The sequence below is a fragment of the Rhinolophus sinicus genome, chromosome 5 (genome assembly GCF_057876585.1).
Source record: "Rhinolophus sinicus isolate RSI-liver-muscle chromosome 5, RSI-T2T, whole genome shotgun sequence".
Classification (NCBI taxonomy): Eukaryota; Metazoa; Chordata; class Mammalia; order Chiroptera; family Rhinolophidae; genus Rhinolophus; species Rhinolophus sinicus.
In genome coordinates this window covers 79,284,409-79,298,880 of record NC_142505.1, presented here as the reverse complement: position 1 = coordinate 79,298,880, position 14,472 = coordinate 79,284,409, and the positions used below count along the sequence as shown (strand labels likewise).

The 14,472-nt window shown below is 45.4% G+C and overlaps 1 pseudogene; it reads right to left on the bottom strand.

Annotated features, from left to right (window-relative positions):
• Window positions 1-8,386: 8,386 nt before the first annotated feature.
• LOC148758277 (serine/threonine-protein kinase MARK2 pseudogene) lies at window positions 8,387-9,404 on the bottom strand (annotated as a pseudogene).
• Window positions 9,405-14,472: the final 5,068 nt, after the last annotated feature.

The window sequence follows — 14,472 nt, the reverse complement described above, 5'->3', positions numbered from 1 at the left end:
CTTGCTAAATGTGCTAGAGTCTGGTGTGGGGGGGCCTGGGATTCTGCATTTCTAACCTGTGCTGCTGGTAGCCAAAGGCTGTCTGCATTCCCATGTACTCAGCAATATTCAATTGGAGCTGGGATCGGACACGGTTCTGTCGGACTCCAAGGCTCGGGCCCTTCTACTTGCCAGTCAGTCCTGTGAGGTCTGGGGGTACTGTGATGAACGAGGACAAGACAAGCGCTGCCCTTGAGGACTCCCCGCCAGGTAGGCACGCAGACGCCTCCCCAGGCGGCACAAGGCATGAAGTGCCTGCCCCCTTAAGGCTGAGAACAGATTCCTGCTGGTGGGAGCCACCAGAAGGGAGGGAGTCACCCTGTCTGGGGAGCGGAGGGGCAGGGAGGAAGGCACAGCACTTAGCCTTCAAAAAGGAGCAGACTCCACTCCAGGGGGAGGGTGCTGGCATCAGAGGGCATTTCTGTCTGAGAGGGCAGCGCAAGCAAACGCCCACGGCCGAGACAATGAGTGCTGTTCCAGGACAGTGAGAAATCCCACGTGGCTGGAGTGTGTCCTGTGCTTCCCATCTGCACAGTGTTTGGCTTGTGCTGACCATTTCTGGTGTCCTCCAGTTCTGAGTCGCTTACTAAGTAGGTCAGGAGGGAAGGGTAGAGGCTGCAGCCAGGCACTGGGGGCTCAGGATATGCCCAGCTTCAGCCTGGTTCTGGCCACCTGCTCAGGTCCATGCGCTCCTCCTCCCTGGCCATCCCCGACCCAATGAGACTGAGAAGAAGGCAGGAGCTAAAGATGTGCTTAGACACTCTCACCCTGGGTGCTCCCCGGGAAGTGAGTTGGGCGGCCTCTGAGGAGCAGGGGCAGGGAGTCCCCTGTCCAAGGATTCTCAACCCTGGCTGCACAAGAGGCACCTGGGGGACTTTGAAAAACTGATAATGAATGAATGAATGAATAAATAAATAAATGTACATGTGTGTGTGTGTTTTCCTGCTTTAGTAGGTGTGGGGACAGAGCCAGGAGTGCAGTTTCCAGGCTCTCGGCATCACGTGGAAAGGTGCTGGCTCAAGCAGTAAATGGCCATCAACTGTGACTGGATGGCCATCAGCTGTGGCTGGTTGGCTGTCAGCTGTAACCAGTGAGCCACTGGCCCCTAATATAACTGCCGTGGCTACGCTAGCAGTGAATGGGGGTGGGGGGGCTAGCAAGAAGATGGTGGCTGAGCTAGCAAGTGCGGATTGCAGTTAGCACAGCGGATTGCAGCCATCAAGTGAGGTTGGTTGGCAGAGAAGTGGATGGCAGGTTGCGGATAGTGTAGCTCCTGCTCCCTGTGTCTCCAACCCAGCGACCAGCGAGACTATAGTGGTATGACTCCCCTGTCTATGGCTCCATAGGTGTTCCTTTTCGGCCTCACCCTATCATGCGTTCTTATGTGGGGAGCAGGAGCTGAGACCCCGCCTGCCGCCCTGCATGACACTCAGTACAGGGCCTGGCACACAGTCAGTCTTAAATAACACGTTAACAATCACATCACGTATTTCATACTAGGCAAATCCTCTCGGGAGTTTGAAAAGCAGGAGTGGACCACCTGAGTGTACTGGTGTGTGGAGGGAGGATGTGTGTATCTTAAAGCCATACAAACCTGAGAAGAAGCACTGAACTTCAAAATTGACCGTATCTACAAGGTTCTGTTTTAGAAGAACAAAAAAGGAAACAAATTCAGAGAATATTCTATTTCCATCCTATTGCCTTAGATCATAGGTGCTCTCTTCAAGACATACGAAAAGCACCTTGGGATAACGCTCAATAAAAAGCTGAATGTTACTCAACAATGTTTTTTTCTTCTCCCATATCCTTATTCTGAAGGCAGAATTGTGTGCTGGCAACGCCCTCTTATCTGATGCACAGGGGGTCCTCTGAAGGCCCACACTCCTGAAGACAATGTTGCTGGTTCACAGCATGGCCTGTCCCCCTGCAGGAACCCGTGTCAAAAAGGGAGGCTTTGTACTTGGCTCCGGGGAAGCTGACTTACACCCCATATCACCTTCTGGTCCTCACCAATTGTCTTTATTACATTATGATCTGAGCACCTTAATGGAAACTCAAATAGAGCAAGCAATTCCCAGCATCTAGGACAGGCTTCCACAACGGAAATATTCAATAAATCGTTATTGAATAAAAGACAGAAGTCACGCATACTGATTTTATGTGATTGGATTTCTTTTTCACTAAATGCTACCTGTTTCATCTCTACTGTACACAAATGGTTGGCCTTCTGTGAGTGCTAACTACTCTATTTCACCCTGAACCTGACACACTCTCTCACGTGTATGTTTCTTCCTTAAATGTGCGCAAAACCCTTAACCTGGAAAACAGATAGACCGTGCGTCTGTCCCCAGTTCATTTGGAACACTTCTTGTCGCTCGTGTTAACTGGGAAGCATCCCTGTTATATAACTCTGACCTTTGGCCAGGGCTCTCTCACAGCACTGGTCCCTTAGATGTGGTATGCCTGGCAAATTTGGAGGCCGTGGCCTCAAAAAGCTACAGAAACCACAACAAACTCTACAACCTGGGGCAGGTGGGTGTCAGTAGCCACCGGAATCAGAACGACCAGTGCCTACCAAGTGACACTTCACCTGCTTTGGGGAAAACCACCACAATGGGAAAGAATCTGAACTTTTAAATCAAATGGACATGGGTTAAGCCATGGCACTGCCGATTCTTTTTCTGTGAGTTTCAACAAGTCATTTAATGTCTCTAAGTCTTATGAAACAATGGCATGAGTGCCGAACTTTCAGGGTCACCGTAAGGACTACATGGGATGAGTGCACAGCAAGGTTTAGCACAGGGTCTGGAATATTGAAAACATACAATTGATGACGTGCAATCATGAGAACATGAAATAATGAAAATGTAGGAATCATTCAAATCATAATTACAACTTACAGTAACTACAACCAAGGTCATTCTCGAAACGAAAACGGTGTGAAGTTTTCAAATGGCCACCAAACTTCTACTACTTCTTTATTCCGTCCTTTGTGTCAGCTGATCAATATGGAAGCTAAAAGGCAACAAAGAGACAACAGCTTGGCCTGGAGTGGAAAACCCGGCCCCCCTCGGACCCCACCCTCCCCAGACAGCAGTGAGGGCTCCTTTCCTATCTGGCTTTGAGTTTCAATTTCACTAAACCCTGAGGCTTCTGGAAAAAAGGGGAAAGTAAAGCTCTGCATGATATTTCATCTAAGGTGAAAATAGGTTTCCTGGGATGAAACCAGTAAGACAAGCTGCTTTTTATTGTAGGTGAAATTCTTTGCAGATTCTATATAGAATAGATTTAGATTATAACATTCACTAGCCAACAGCTACTACACCGATACTAAATTGAATAAAAACCTAACACCAGGCAACGCCAATGAATGCAGCCTTCATGCAAGCTGCTTTTTATCATTCATTTGCTTATTTCTTTCAGTATAGAGCCTTCGGGTTGAGTCTCGAATCATTTTTCCTCCCACGTGAGAATGCTTCAAAAGCAAAGATTGGGGTCAGAAAGGGATGCAGATGGAGAGATTTTGTTTGAGGGAGGCTGCCGAGGAAACTGGGTAGAACCTGGCAAAAGCTGACCTCTCTCAGGACTCGTGTTTACCAAGTGCCCAGAAACGGATATATATGACAGAATATCAGTGTCTCACTTTCCAATGCAATGAGAAATAAGGGGATCACACACGTCCTTGTGACCGGCACCCTCCTCCCTGCGCACCTACTGTGTGAAGACCAGGGAGTATCAGAGGCATCCACCCCCATGCAGTGGGGGGGACTGCAGTGGACGGGGCCTGGGGAAGGTTTGGACGCAGTGATCCTGGAGCTAAGATCTAAAGGATGGCTGAAAGGTAGGGGATGAAGAAAGAAGAGGGCTGGTGGGGAGTTGGTAGGGAGCGGGAGGCAGGGCAGAGTGGCCCACAATTCCTCGTGCTTCAGGCTCATAAACCATACGCCTAGAAGCTGGATGCTATTTCCACAGCAAAAAAAGCTTCCTCAAAGTCCAGGCCAGGTATGCCTGGGCACCTTTTCCTCTGGACATCACTAGGAAGGCTAATGTCACTGTCGCCCTCGGTGAGTATCACATTGAGTAGCATGTGATTTGTTGACAATCACATGGCCCGGAATATTTTCTGTCTTTCACTTTGTGCGTATCTACCCTGCTAAGTTATGTGTCAGAGGGCAACTGGATATTTGTTATGACCAAGTTTCTGTCCGGGGGATATATTCCTTGACGTATATACATGTATTACCTATGTGATGACCTCTGAAAATTATAAGGACGACTGCCTCAGATTCGAGGGCCAGTGAGATGTAACAAGCCAAGAGCTCACTGCAGGCAGTTCTCTTGTATTTTACTGGATACCACACCTTCTGTGGACAATTATTCACTCCTTTTCGTTTGCTCACTGGTAAATTTACCATACAGGTATCCTATCCCACAGAATAGAGATAAGATGTGGAGCCAAAGGTAGACAAAGTCATGGCCCTAAAGGAATTCACAGTCCAGTGAAGGAGACAGATAATAATCGAGTCATCAAGGACTTATATGTCAAATTAAAACTGTGATAAAGCTATATATAAATAAGAGACTACACAATAGTGGTGGCAAGAGAGAGGGGAGAAGGTAAAACTATGGAGTGCACTTTCTACGTGATAGGAAACAGTGAGTTTCAGTCCAGATAGGGTGAGTGGAACCAACTCAAGTCAGACAGCACAATTGAGAAAGTGGTTACAGTTTTCTGAGAACCAGGAAAAGATGCAGAATCTGACTATAAAATAGGGCTCAGCTTTTAAACCTGAGGCTCGAGTGGAATTATTCTGGATCTGTAGCCAAATTCACCAGCATCCCGTATCAAAGGCTAGTGACCTTAAGGAGCCAGGAATGGCCAATCTGCTCTCTCTCTCTTTTTTTTTTTTTTTTTTTAATTCAAGTTTATTGGGGTGACAATTGTTAGTAAAATTACATAGATTTCAGGTGAACAATTCTGTATTACATCATCTGTAAATCCCATTGCAAACTGCTCTCTTTATTTGGGAAACGTGTCTTTCTTTATCACCTGAGCAGTTTGAAAAGAAGCCTAGAGTTGGTAAAATATATTTTAAAAAAGAAAACTCATAGTATTAACAATTCTCTATTTGGCTTTGAAAGATTTTTCAATCATAGTAATTTGTGTGTGTGTGTTTTTTGTCACGTATAGCAGTGCTTCCCAACTTTAACAAGAAGACTAGGGTTGCTCACTGGAAGGATTTAGAACCCTCTATGAGGCAATAATCTCATAAGAAATTTAGGAATTTTTTTACATACATTTGATATTCTTGAATCTCTGTAACAAGTATAACATTTCTTTTAAAAAATGCTTTTGGAGAAATAGTGAAACGTACAACTTATACCTAAAAATACGATTTCTTAGTAACAGGAAAACAATATAGACCCCAATCAAGTTTTTCTTTCAAATAAAAACACTAGATGAAGCCGACCTCTTCTTTATCAAGCAAACTTGGGGACATACGGAGAAAATTCCCAAAGACTGAGGCACTGAGATTCCTGCTGCCAGTTCTGATTCTCCAAGAATCAGATAACTCACAAATAACAAATACCTGTAATACCAATGTTACTACAACTTTGATTCTAACGAAAATAATGTCTTTTTAAGTACAGTCCTTCTTTCCTGTTGTTCCCAGATTTCCTCCTCTTTGAGGAAACTGAGTCCTGAGCTCTAAATTTCTTTTAGCAGAAACAGAGCAGCACTGAGGAGAGGTGCTTTGTGATGGAAACTTTGAACACAAAATAAAATTTTCTTTGATAACCTTATGTCACACAGAACCAAACAGAGTTTGTAATTCATATGGTTGCATTGGCTATGTAGCACACTTTTATCATCAAATCCCTGTATGGCAGGAATCCGAAGGAAACGTGGTACAGTCACCGTGTTATGTCAAAAGCTGTCTTGCGTGGAAAGAGTATTTCTTGATCTATCTTTCATATAACTCAAAATATGCTCTAAACCCGTCACCATGCATTGGGTTCAGATAACGTAGTTGCCATCATGGTGAGGGTCTCGGAGGTTGGCATCTGATATCGGGACTGGTTGGAATCCCGATCCCTGTCCTGACCTTGAGGTAACCTTCAGAAAGTCCTTTGAACTTTGAAGGTTCCTTTCCTCATCTGCAGAAGAATGCAACAGTGAAGCCTATTTGAAGGGGGCTATTTGGGGGAGTAGATGAGGTGTTGTATAAAATGTTTGGCTAAGTGTATGATACAGAGAAGGTCCCAAAAAATCAGTTGATAGCTAAGAATATTAATTATAGATAATTGCAAATAATTATTGGCCCCATGTCGTCCAAGACCCAACTCATGTTCCACTATCTTTATGGAAACTCATACCCCACCAGGTGCCTATGGCCACTTCCTGAATTCCTACAGGATATAGTATCTAAACCACACGATGCAGTTCTTGATCATGTACTACATGATTATTATCTAGGTAACGTTATATGTGCAATTCCTGTCACCTCCTCTAGGAAGTCCTCCATGATATGTCTTCGGTCTCATCTAGGCTTAACCAAGTAAGCTCTGTGCTTCTCTGGTATCCTGTGCCTTGCTCTCTACTGTAGCAAGTAGTACTGATTTATACATTTTCATTTTCTTGTGAATACCTTCCCTTCTATATTGTACCTTCTTGAGGGCCAAAACTAGATCTTACTCATCTCTCAGTCCCCAGGACTGGCACAGAATGGGTCCTAGTGAAATAAAGTGACCCATACTCATATTATAAATTCCTAGGATAGAAAATTGAGCATCCACAGGAAGAAGGCAGCATGTGTGCTACGTGAGCAACCAACACCATCCTGCCTCAAAGGAGAAATGGACAAGGGAGCTGAGGGTTCAAAGCCCAGGGAACAGAAGACTAAGAGGGTACAATATGCAAAAGTGTAGAGTTGTTCCAAGTAAGGTCAAGTATTACATAATTACACGCTCCTCAAACTGGAGGATGCAAAACAAGAGTACCCAATACATCTTTGTGAAGCAAGACATTTACTGAAAGTCTTGTTCCAGCCCTGCTGTTGCCACCCAAATTCTAAAGGGGCTTTACCTGACTATGTTTGCAGTACCCCTTCCTGGGCGGAAGACAGCAGAGCTTCCTAAAAAACTTCCAGCACCTCCTAGCCACCCGCCGCTGGCCCTGTTTGATATCTTCTGGGTTTCCACTGTTGCTGGTGAAGTTGTGGCTGGAGAGAGTCCCCAGGGTGACATTGGGAGGCTTGGCTAATGATAGTGGTGCTGGGACCAGGGCTGAGTTCGGGAGTGGCGGTCCTGGACGCTGGTCTGTGCTCAGTAATGTCAGTCCTGGAGCCCCGGCTGACTGCGGGAGTGGCATTCCGAGAGCCCCAGCTGGGCTTGGGTGTGGAGGACTCAGCAGTGATGTTCCTGGAGCCTGCTCTCTGCTCGGGAGTGGTGTTCCTGGAGCCTGGTCTGTGCTCCGGAGTGGTGTTCATGGAGCCTGGTCTGTGCTCCGGAGTGGTGTTCCTGGAGCCTGGTGTGTGCTCTGGAGGGGTGTTCCTGGAGCCTGGTCTGTGCTCCGGAGGGGTGTTCATGGAGCCTGGTCTGTGCTCCGGAGGGGTGTTCCTGGAGCCTGGTGTGTGCTCGGGAGTGGTGTTCCTGGAGCCTGGTGTGTGCTCCGGAGTGGTGTTCCTGGAGCCTGGTGTGTGCTCCGGAGTGGTGTTCCTGGAGCCTGGTGTGTGCTCCGGAGTAGTGTTCCTGGAGCCTGGTGTGTGCTCCGGAGTGGTGTTCCTGGAGCCTGGTCTGTGCTTGGGGATGGTGTTCCTGGAGCCTGGTGTGTGCTCGGGAGTGGTGTTCCTGGAGCCTGGTCTGTGCTCGGGAGTGGTGTTCCTGGAGCCTGGTCTCTGCTCGGGAGTGGTGTTCCTGGAGCCTGGTCTGTGCTTGGGAGTGGTGTTCCTGGAGCTCCGTCTACGCTCCGGAGGTGAGGTCCTGGAGCCCTGGCTGTCCTCTGAAGTGGTGGTCCTGGAGCCCCAGCTGTGCTTGGGAGTGGAGGTCCTGGAGCCCCAGCTGTGCTCGAGAGTGGAGGGGTCAGAAGCAGCGTTGCTGGAGCCCCGGATGGCCTCAGAAGTGGCGGTCTTGGGTCCCATGCTGGGTGGGGAGGTGGTGGCCCTTGACTCAGAAACGGTGGTTTTGTACTCCAGGATGGCTTTAGGACCAGAAGACTCCTGGGCCTTCTGCCCTAGCTCATGGACGGTATGCTGCTGCTCTGCCTTCTGGAAACCGGACAACTCGGATTGAACCTCTTGGACTGGGGATGGACTGCGGTTCTGGAGCTCAGGAGGATGGAAGGGCTTTACCTTGATGGTACGGTAGTGGGGTTTTGGTTTTTGTGTTTGTAAGATGCGGAACGTCGCCATGATGTTGTTGTTGTATGTTCCGTGTGACAATGTGTCCTTCATATCTTCCCAGTGAATGCCCAGATTTACCATCTGTTCTATCACCCTGGGGTCCATGACATCAGTGGTTGGCTCAACGTAAGGTTGCAGTTCTTCCTCTTGGCCCATGTTTAGCCATGGATGTGGCCTGATGGCCTTCAGATTTTCTCTCTGCTCAGGGATGAGGGTTAGCAGTTTCTCGAGGAAGCTTTTCACCTCAATGGATAGATAAGATGGTACGACATACCACCCTCTGACTACCTTCTCCTTCACCCCTCCCCATGTCTTTGCCTTGAAAGGGAGGGTGTTCGTAAGCATCTCGTACGTCAGCACTCCCAGGCTCCAGTTGTCCGCAGCACGACCATCGAATGTTTGGCTCTGGAACAGTTCTGGGGCTGTATATAAGAGACTGCCACAAAACGTGCTGCGTTGATGGGTATTGGAGGATGCGCCAAGTCCAAAGTCTGCCAGTGTGGCGTTCATCTGAGAGTCTAACAGCACGTTTTCTGCCTTCAGGTCCCGGTGAGCAACGCCCTTCTCGTGGCAGTAGTGTACCGCTGACACCAGCTGCCGGAAGACGCCGTGGGCCGTGTCCTCCGACATGCGGCCGTGGTCACGGAGGTAGCACAGCATGTCCCCTCCGGGCACCACCTCCATGACTAGGAAGAGGGATTCCGCCGAGCTGATCACGTGGAATAGTTGGACGATGTTCGGATGGTGCAAGTCTGCCATGCAGCGGACTTCGTGCAGGAGAGATCTGTGCCTTCTGTCGGAGACCAGTTGGTCGATGATTTTCACAGCCACCATCGTCTTTGTGAGAATGTGCTTGCCCAACACTACCTTGCCAAAGGTACCTGCTCCAAGGCTTCCCTGGAGCTCGTAATGGGCACTGGGGGGCTCCTGGTCAACACAGATGTCTCTAATGTCACGTGCCATGGTGACCCACTAGCTACGCTCACTGACACTAACGATGCTCTCCAACTGTGCTCACAAACAATAACTGTACTAACTACGCTGACTAAATATACTAACTGTATCAACAATATTACTAAGTATGCTAATAATAACTATACCAACTATGCTGACTAAATATACTATCAATATTACTAACAATGCTAATAAACAATAACTATGCCAACCACACTCACTAAATGTAATAACAATACTAACTTATAATACTAACTAAAAAAAATGAGACCAAGGAAACAAGAGGGAAGGGACAAAATAAAATGGGGGCAAACAAGGAGAAAACAAGCTAAAAGGTCCAAGTCCAACAGGTCACCACAAATCAGCTTCCTGAGCTATAACGGACAGCAAGCTCAGCCCAGCCAGGGCCTTATATACCAGCTTTGGGTCATTCCCTCACACTGGTGCTTTATGAGCTCAGAGCCAGAAACTGACCATATGTGGCTAAGGATAAACTACAGTGGTTTTCTCAGTTTGGGGTTTCAAGACCCCTTTAACTCTTAAAAAAATGTGGGCCCCAAAGAAATTTTTGTGTATGTGGCATATTAAACACTGATATTTACTTTATTAGAATTTAAAGTCTGCAGGATGTTTTTAAAAAAACAAAAACAAAAACAAAAAAGCAGACGTGCATTAGAATGTTTTTCCAGGGGTGGATAGTTTGGCATTTTGAAAACTCCTAAAATGATTTGTTTCCACTCCCTCAGCCAAGAAATGGTGCTGCCCTTTGAGATGCATCACTTGGGTGTATAACAAAGTAACTTTGTATGTAAAATGTTCATTTAAAAGGCATCTGCAAGCAATTCTTCTTTATAATCACCTTGTATTTATTATTACCTACCTTAGCTGAGTAGTTCCCTGAGAAAACACTTTCACGTGTGTATTCATTTTCCATACCTGCAGTTTGTTGTTTGTTGGTTGCTTTTGTTTGTAAATAACTGGAACTTTGTTAAAAGCAAAAAAATAAATATTTAAACAAACAAACAGAGAAATAAATAAATAAATTCCTAGAATGTGGATACTGCTTTTTCATTGTCCTTTGGCCCCTCTCTAGTAAGGCTGAGCTTTCTGTTTAATGATGCCTCTTCCACTAGCCATCCTGCCCATGGGATAACCATTAGAATAACAAGTCAGGTGGGAGGTTAATAAGTGGCACAGGAAACAAGTTTCCATATACAAATAAGTTTAGGGAATTCTTAATAGAATAGGTATTGCAGGACTTTCCAGAATCTTTCATATGGTAATATAAATTATGACTCTTCAAGAAGAGAGGTATAATGAACAACTCAGTATCCTTACTATTATGGGGGTGGGGGGTCCTTACTATTGTGAGGTGGGGGGTCTTGTTTCCATGTTCCATTATTTTGGCAACACTGAAGAGACCAACATGGCCACGGCCCACCAATGAAATAACTCAGACCTACTGGATTATCAAAGGTCCCTGTCTGACTTTTTAAATCATATGGATCTAATTTGCATGTTCCTCTGAACTAGAGTTGCGATGTATATAAATATCATGGTTTATATACATACATTCTACTTCTTGTTTGTTTCCTTCAAAGTTCCTATTGCTCCTTCCGTCCTTCCTACCTTCCGTCCTTCCTACCTTCCTCCTCTTCCTCCCTCGTCCCCTCCTTTCTTTTTTGCCTTCCTTCCTCTCTTCCTTCTCAGCGTTCACCTTCTCCTCTGTCTCCTTCCCTCCCTCTCTCTAGTGCTCCACCACCTTGCCTCCATATTTCTTTTTGTTAATTCATTTATTGTGTTTCTCCCCCAACACACATACCATGAGAGAAGGAAGTTTATCTGTCTTCCAGGGCCTAGAACATCACCTAGTATAGAACTTAAGGCCTTGAAAGATACTTAGCAATGAAAGAAATGTTCCTTTTTGATTGCGCAAAATTTAAATAAATGTGGATAAGACATCAGCCCCAAATGATCTGTTTGCTGAGCTGACCCATTGCTTGACTTTTTAAAGAAAATCACCTTATTGTTTAGGCACACAGCATACCGGTGGAGTAAATCTCCTATTGAAACACCAAGTAATTCCTAGACAAATTATATTTGTGAAAATAGGGAAATCCCTGAGGCCCTGCATGAGGATAAAGCACAAGCTCCGTGAAGTCAGGGCCTTGGTAGGTGAGCCAGCTGCTCACCTTGTACAGAGAAAGAGGTACCTTTGAATGGAGATGTAAAGCCATGATTGCTGGGCCCATGAGCATCATGGGGAATTTCTATTTCGCTTGAATTCCTTTTTCCACTTTGAAATTGCATTTTGGGCTTTCTGCAAGGTGACCGATAAGAAATCCCTATTTATTTTGTTGGTAAGTATTTTGAGTATTTGTTGGTAAGTATATTGAGTATTTGTATTTGTCATTATCACTGAGGACCAAAGACCTAGCCAATCAGTGGATGAAAACACAATATGTGGCCATGTTCATATTCCATCACGTTGCAATAAAACAGATTAGGTTTCACGGACCGATCCCCCTGCCCTTTCAAAAGATTTCTCCTATCCTGCGGCTGTAATTGACAGCATCTACTCTAGCATCTCAGAAAACTGGCCAAAGTAATTTCTTTTTCTGCCTCTTACTACAATAGCTTGAGTGGTCAGATACCGAAACATATACGACTTAGATTAAAGGAAATGGCAGCATGATACTGCAATGCCAGAGAGGCAAGTATTACAAGCAAGGGCATTTACTAAAAAATGCCTGTCTTAGAATGCACCTTTGGCCAGAGTCCATTCCTTTTTAAATATTACCAAGGCAGAGAAAGCTTCTGGGGCTCACCAAGGAAGTGTATTTCTAAACAACATCTCTAGGAAATTTTTTTATTCACCTAATAATACATGTATTTTCACTTCTGGGCCTCTTAAGTTCTCAAATCTTTCCTGAATTCTTAATTGGTACTGTACGGTGCAATTTCTATTGTCAGCACTTAACTCATGACAACTGCAGGGGCGTTACCTGGAGAAGGCCACCTGTGGCCATCAAGGTCAGTCCCCATCGGTCAGAAAATGGGGATCTTCGCTACTGTGATTTAAAATTTCATATACAGAAGGAAATCTTAGTTCCTTATTTCTCAGTGATTTGGAGATGGGAAAGAGTCCTACATACTAAAATTTGGTACATTCACAATCCATGTGTTCTAAACTATGCTCCAGTCTTTATTTAAAAGATTGCAAAAGAAAAAGCAATGTAACCATTGTAAGTTGAGGACTAACAGGACTGGAAACACTCTGGAATCCAGGTAATATGCATCGCTGATCAGAAGCCTGATGTCTAGTGGTGATGATTTTCCTGAGAGACGTCAGAACAAACGTGGCACTTCCTATACTCCCCCAACGCCTTAACGGTTATATTGAAGGTGTCGCAGATGTTTCTCAATTTTGTCTGTACGAGTAAATGAATGAGGGAGTGAATGAGTGATGCAGCGAGACAGGAAGTGGGGTGCCTTTAAGCTTGAAGGCGTCTATTTCTGTAGCCAGTACCTATCAACAATGAGGCATCATGGAATCGGAGAAAATGCCACTAAGTTATATGTTTGTTGAGAGGCTTTCTCTCTACATCAAAGGGGTGAGTTCCATGAAATAAGGACCTCTCTCTGTTTTGCTCACCGTAATTTTCTAAAAGCTCCAATATGATATTTTTTGAATCCACACTTGGTTTTGCTCTGCAGCATTCCATTATAAGAAACCATTCATTGTTCAATGTTACCCCCCAATCCTCTACTTCTGAACATGAACTGGTACCCACTGCAAACTCAGTCTGCTCCCAGCTACTTTGCTGGAATCACCAGCCTCACTTCAAGGAAAGTGATCTGCCACGTCCAGAGCTAGCAGGGGTCTCTCAGGAATGAATGGCCGTCTCAAATCTTATGGGCTTTATTGGAAAAGGGGGTTAGACAAGATCGTATAAACTTCTAAGACAAAATTTGGCAATCAGTATTTTCGCTGACCTGACACATCAATCCCAACTTTGGTCTCTCAGATTCGATTTTGTTCAATTGCTCAGAGAAAGCAGACTGGGCAGCAAACGTGTCCACCCAGAAACTGATGGACACTGAGAACCTAACGAAACGCAACCATGCACATGAGATAGGAGGCATTGTAGCTCTGTTCCAAGAGCTTCCAGCCTCTTGAGCAGACAGATTATCATTCTGTCACACAGGAAGAAAAGGGAAAATAATCACGGGGCAATCTACCCACCAAAACGCAGTGTTGTCTTGAGATATTATTACGGTAAAACTAATACATGGTCAGCCGGATGCCTCATTGGTTAGAGTGCGAGCTCTCAACAACAGGGTTGCCGGTTCGATTCCCACATGGGCCAGTGATCTGTGCCCTCCACAACTAGATTGAAGGCCACGCGTGCTGGGTGCTGGTTACAACACGTGTTCCTGGCTCAAGCCCTGCCTGAACACAGAAATGTTTCTGAATCTATCAGTGTTGTGAGCCAAGAACTGCCCTCCCTAACTGTCCCTCTTTATTTGTGGTTAATTTGACTTGAGTTATTTTTTTCCTCTCTTTTACCACCAATGTGTTCCTAAATGGCGATGGCAGACAAGCCAGCTCTGAGATTACTTAATTTGTTTCAGTTACTGCCTGAGAATATTCACTCCATGTGTTAAACCATTTGTATAAAACAAATACCTACCAACATTTTCTAAGCAGAATTCACTATGGATATTTGCAATTTCAGCCTATGTATAGAAATCTGACATGTAAATATCTGTCAAATCTATCAGCTCACAATGATTACTGCACAATGGCATAGTCTAATGAAGTTTTACATTCCAAATTGAAGTTCATTGGTTAAGACAGGTGCATTTGGAATACCATGGGTTGGTAACGCATTAGTATCCTTGGGGTCTCCTCAAATGAAAATCTCAGTTTGGAAGGAGCAGCCACCCCCGGGGTAACATAGCCAGGTCTGTGTGAGGTGAAGAAAGATGATGTGTTTACAAAGCACAGCCTTTGCTGATGCCCAGGTGCCCACACTTGGCACACTGCATCTTCACTCTCATTTCTGCCATCAAG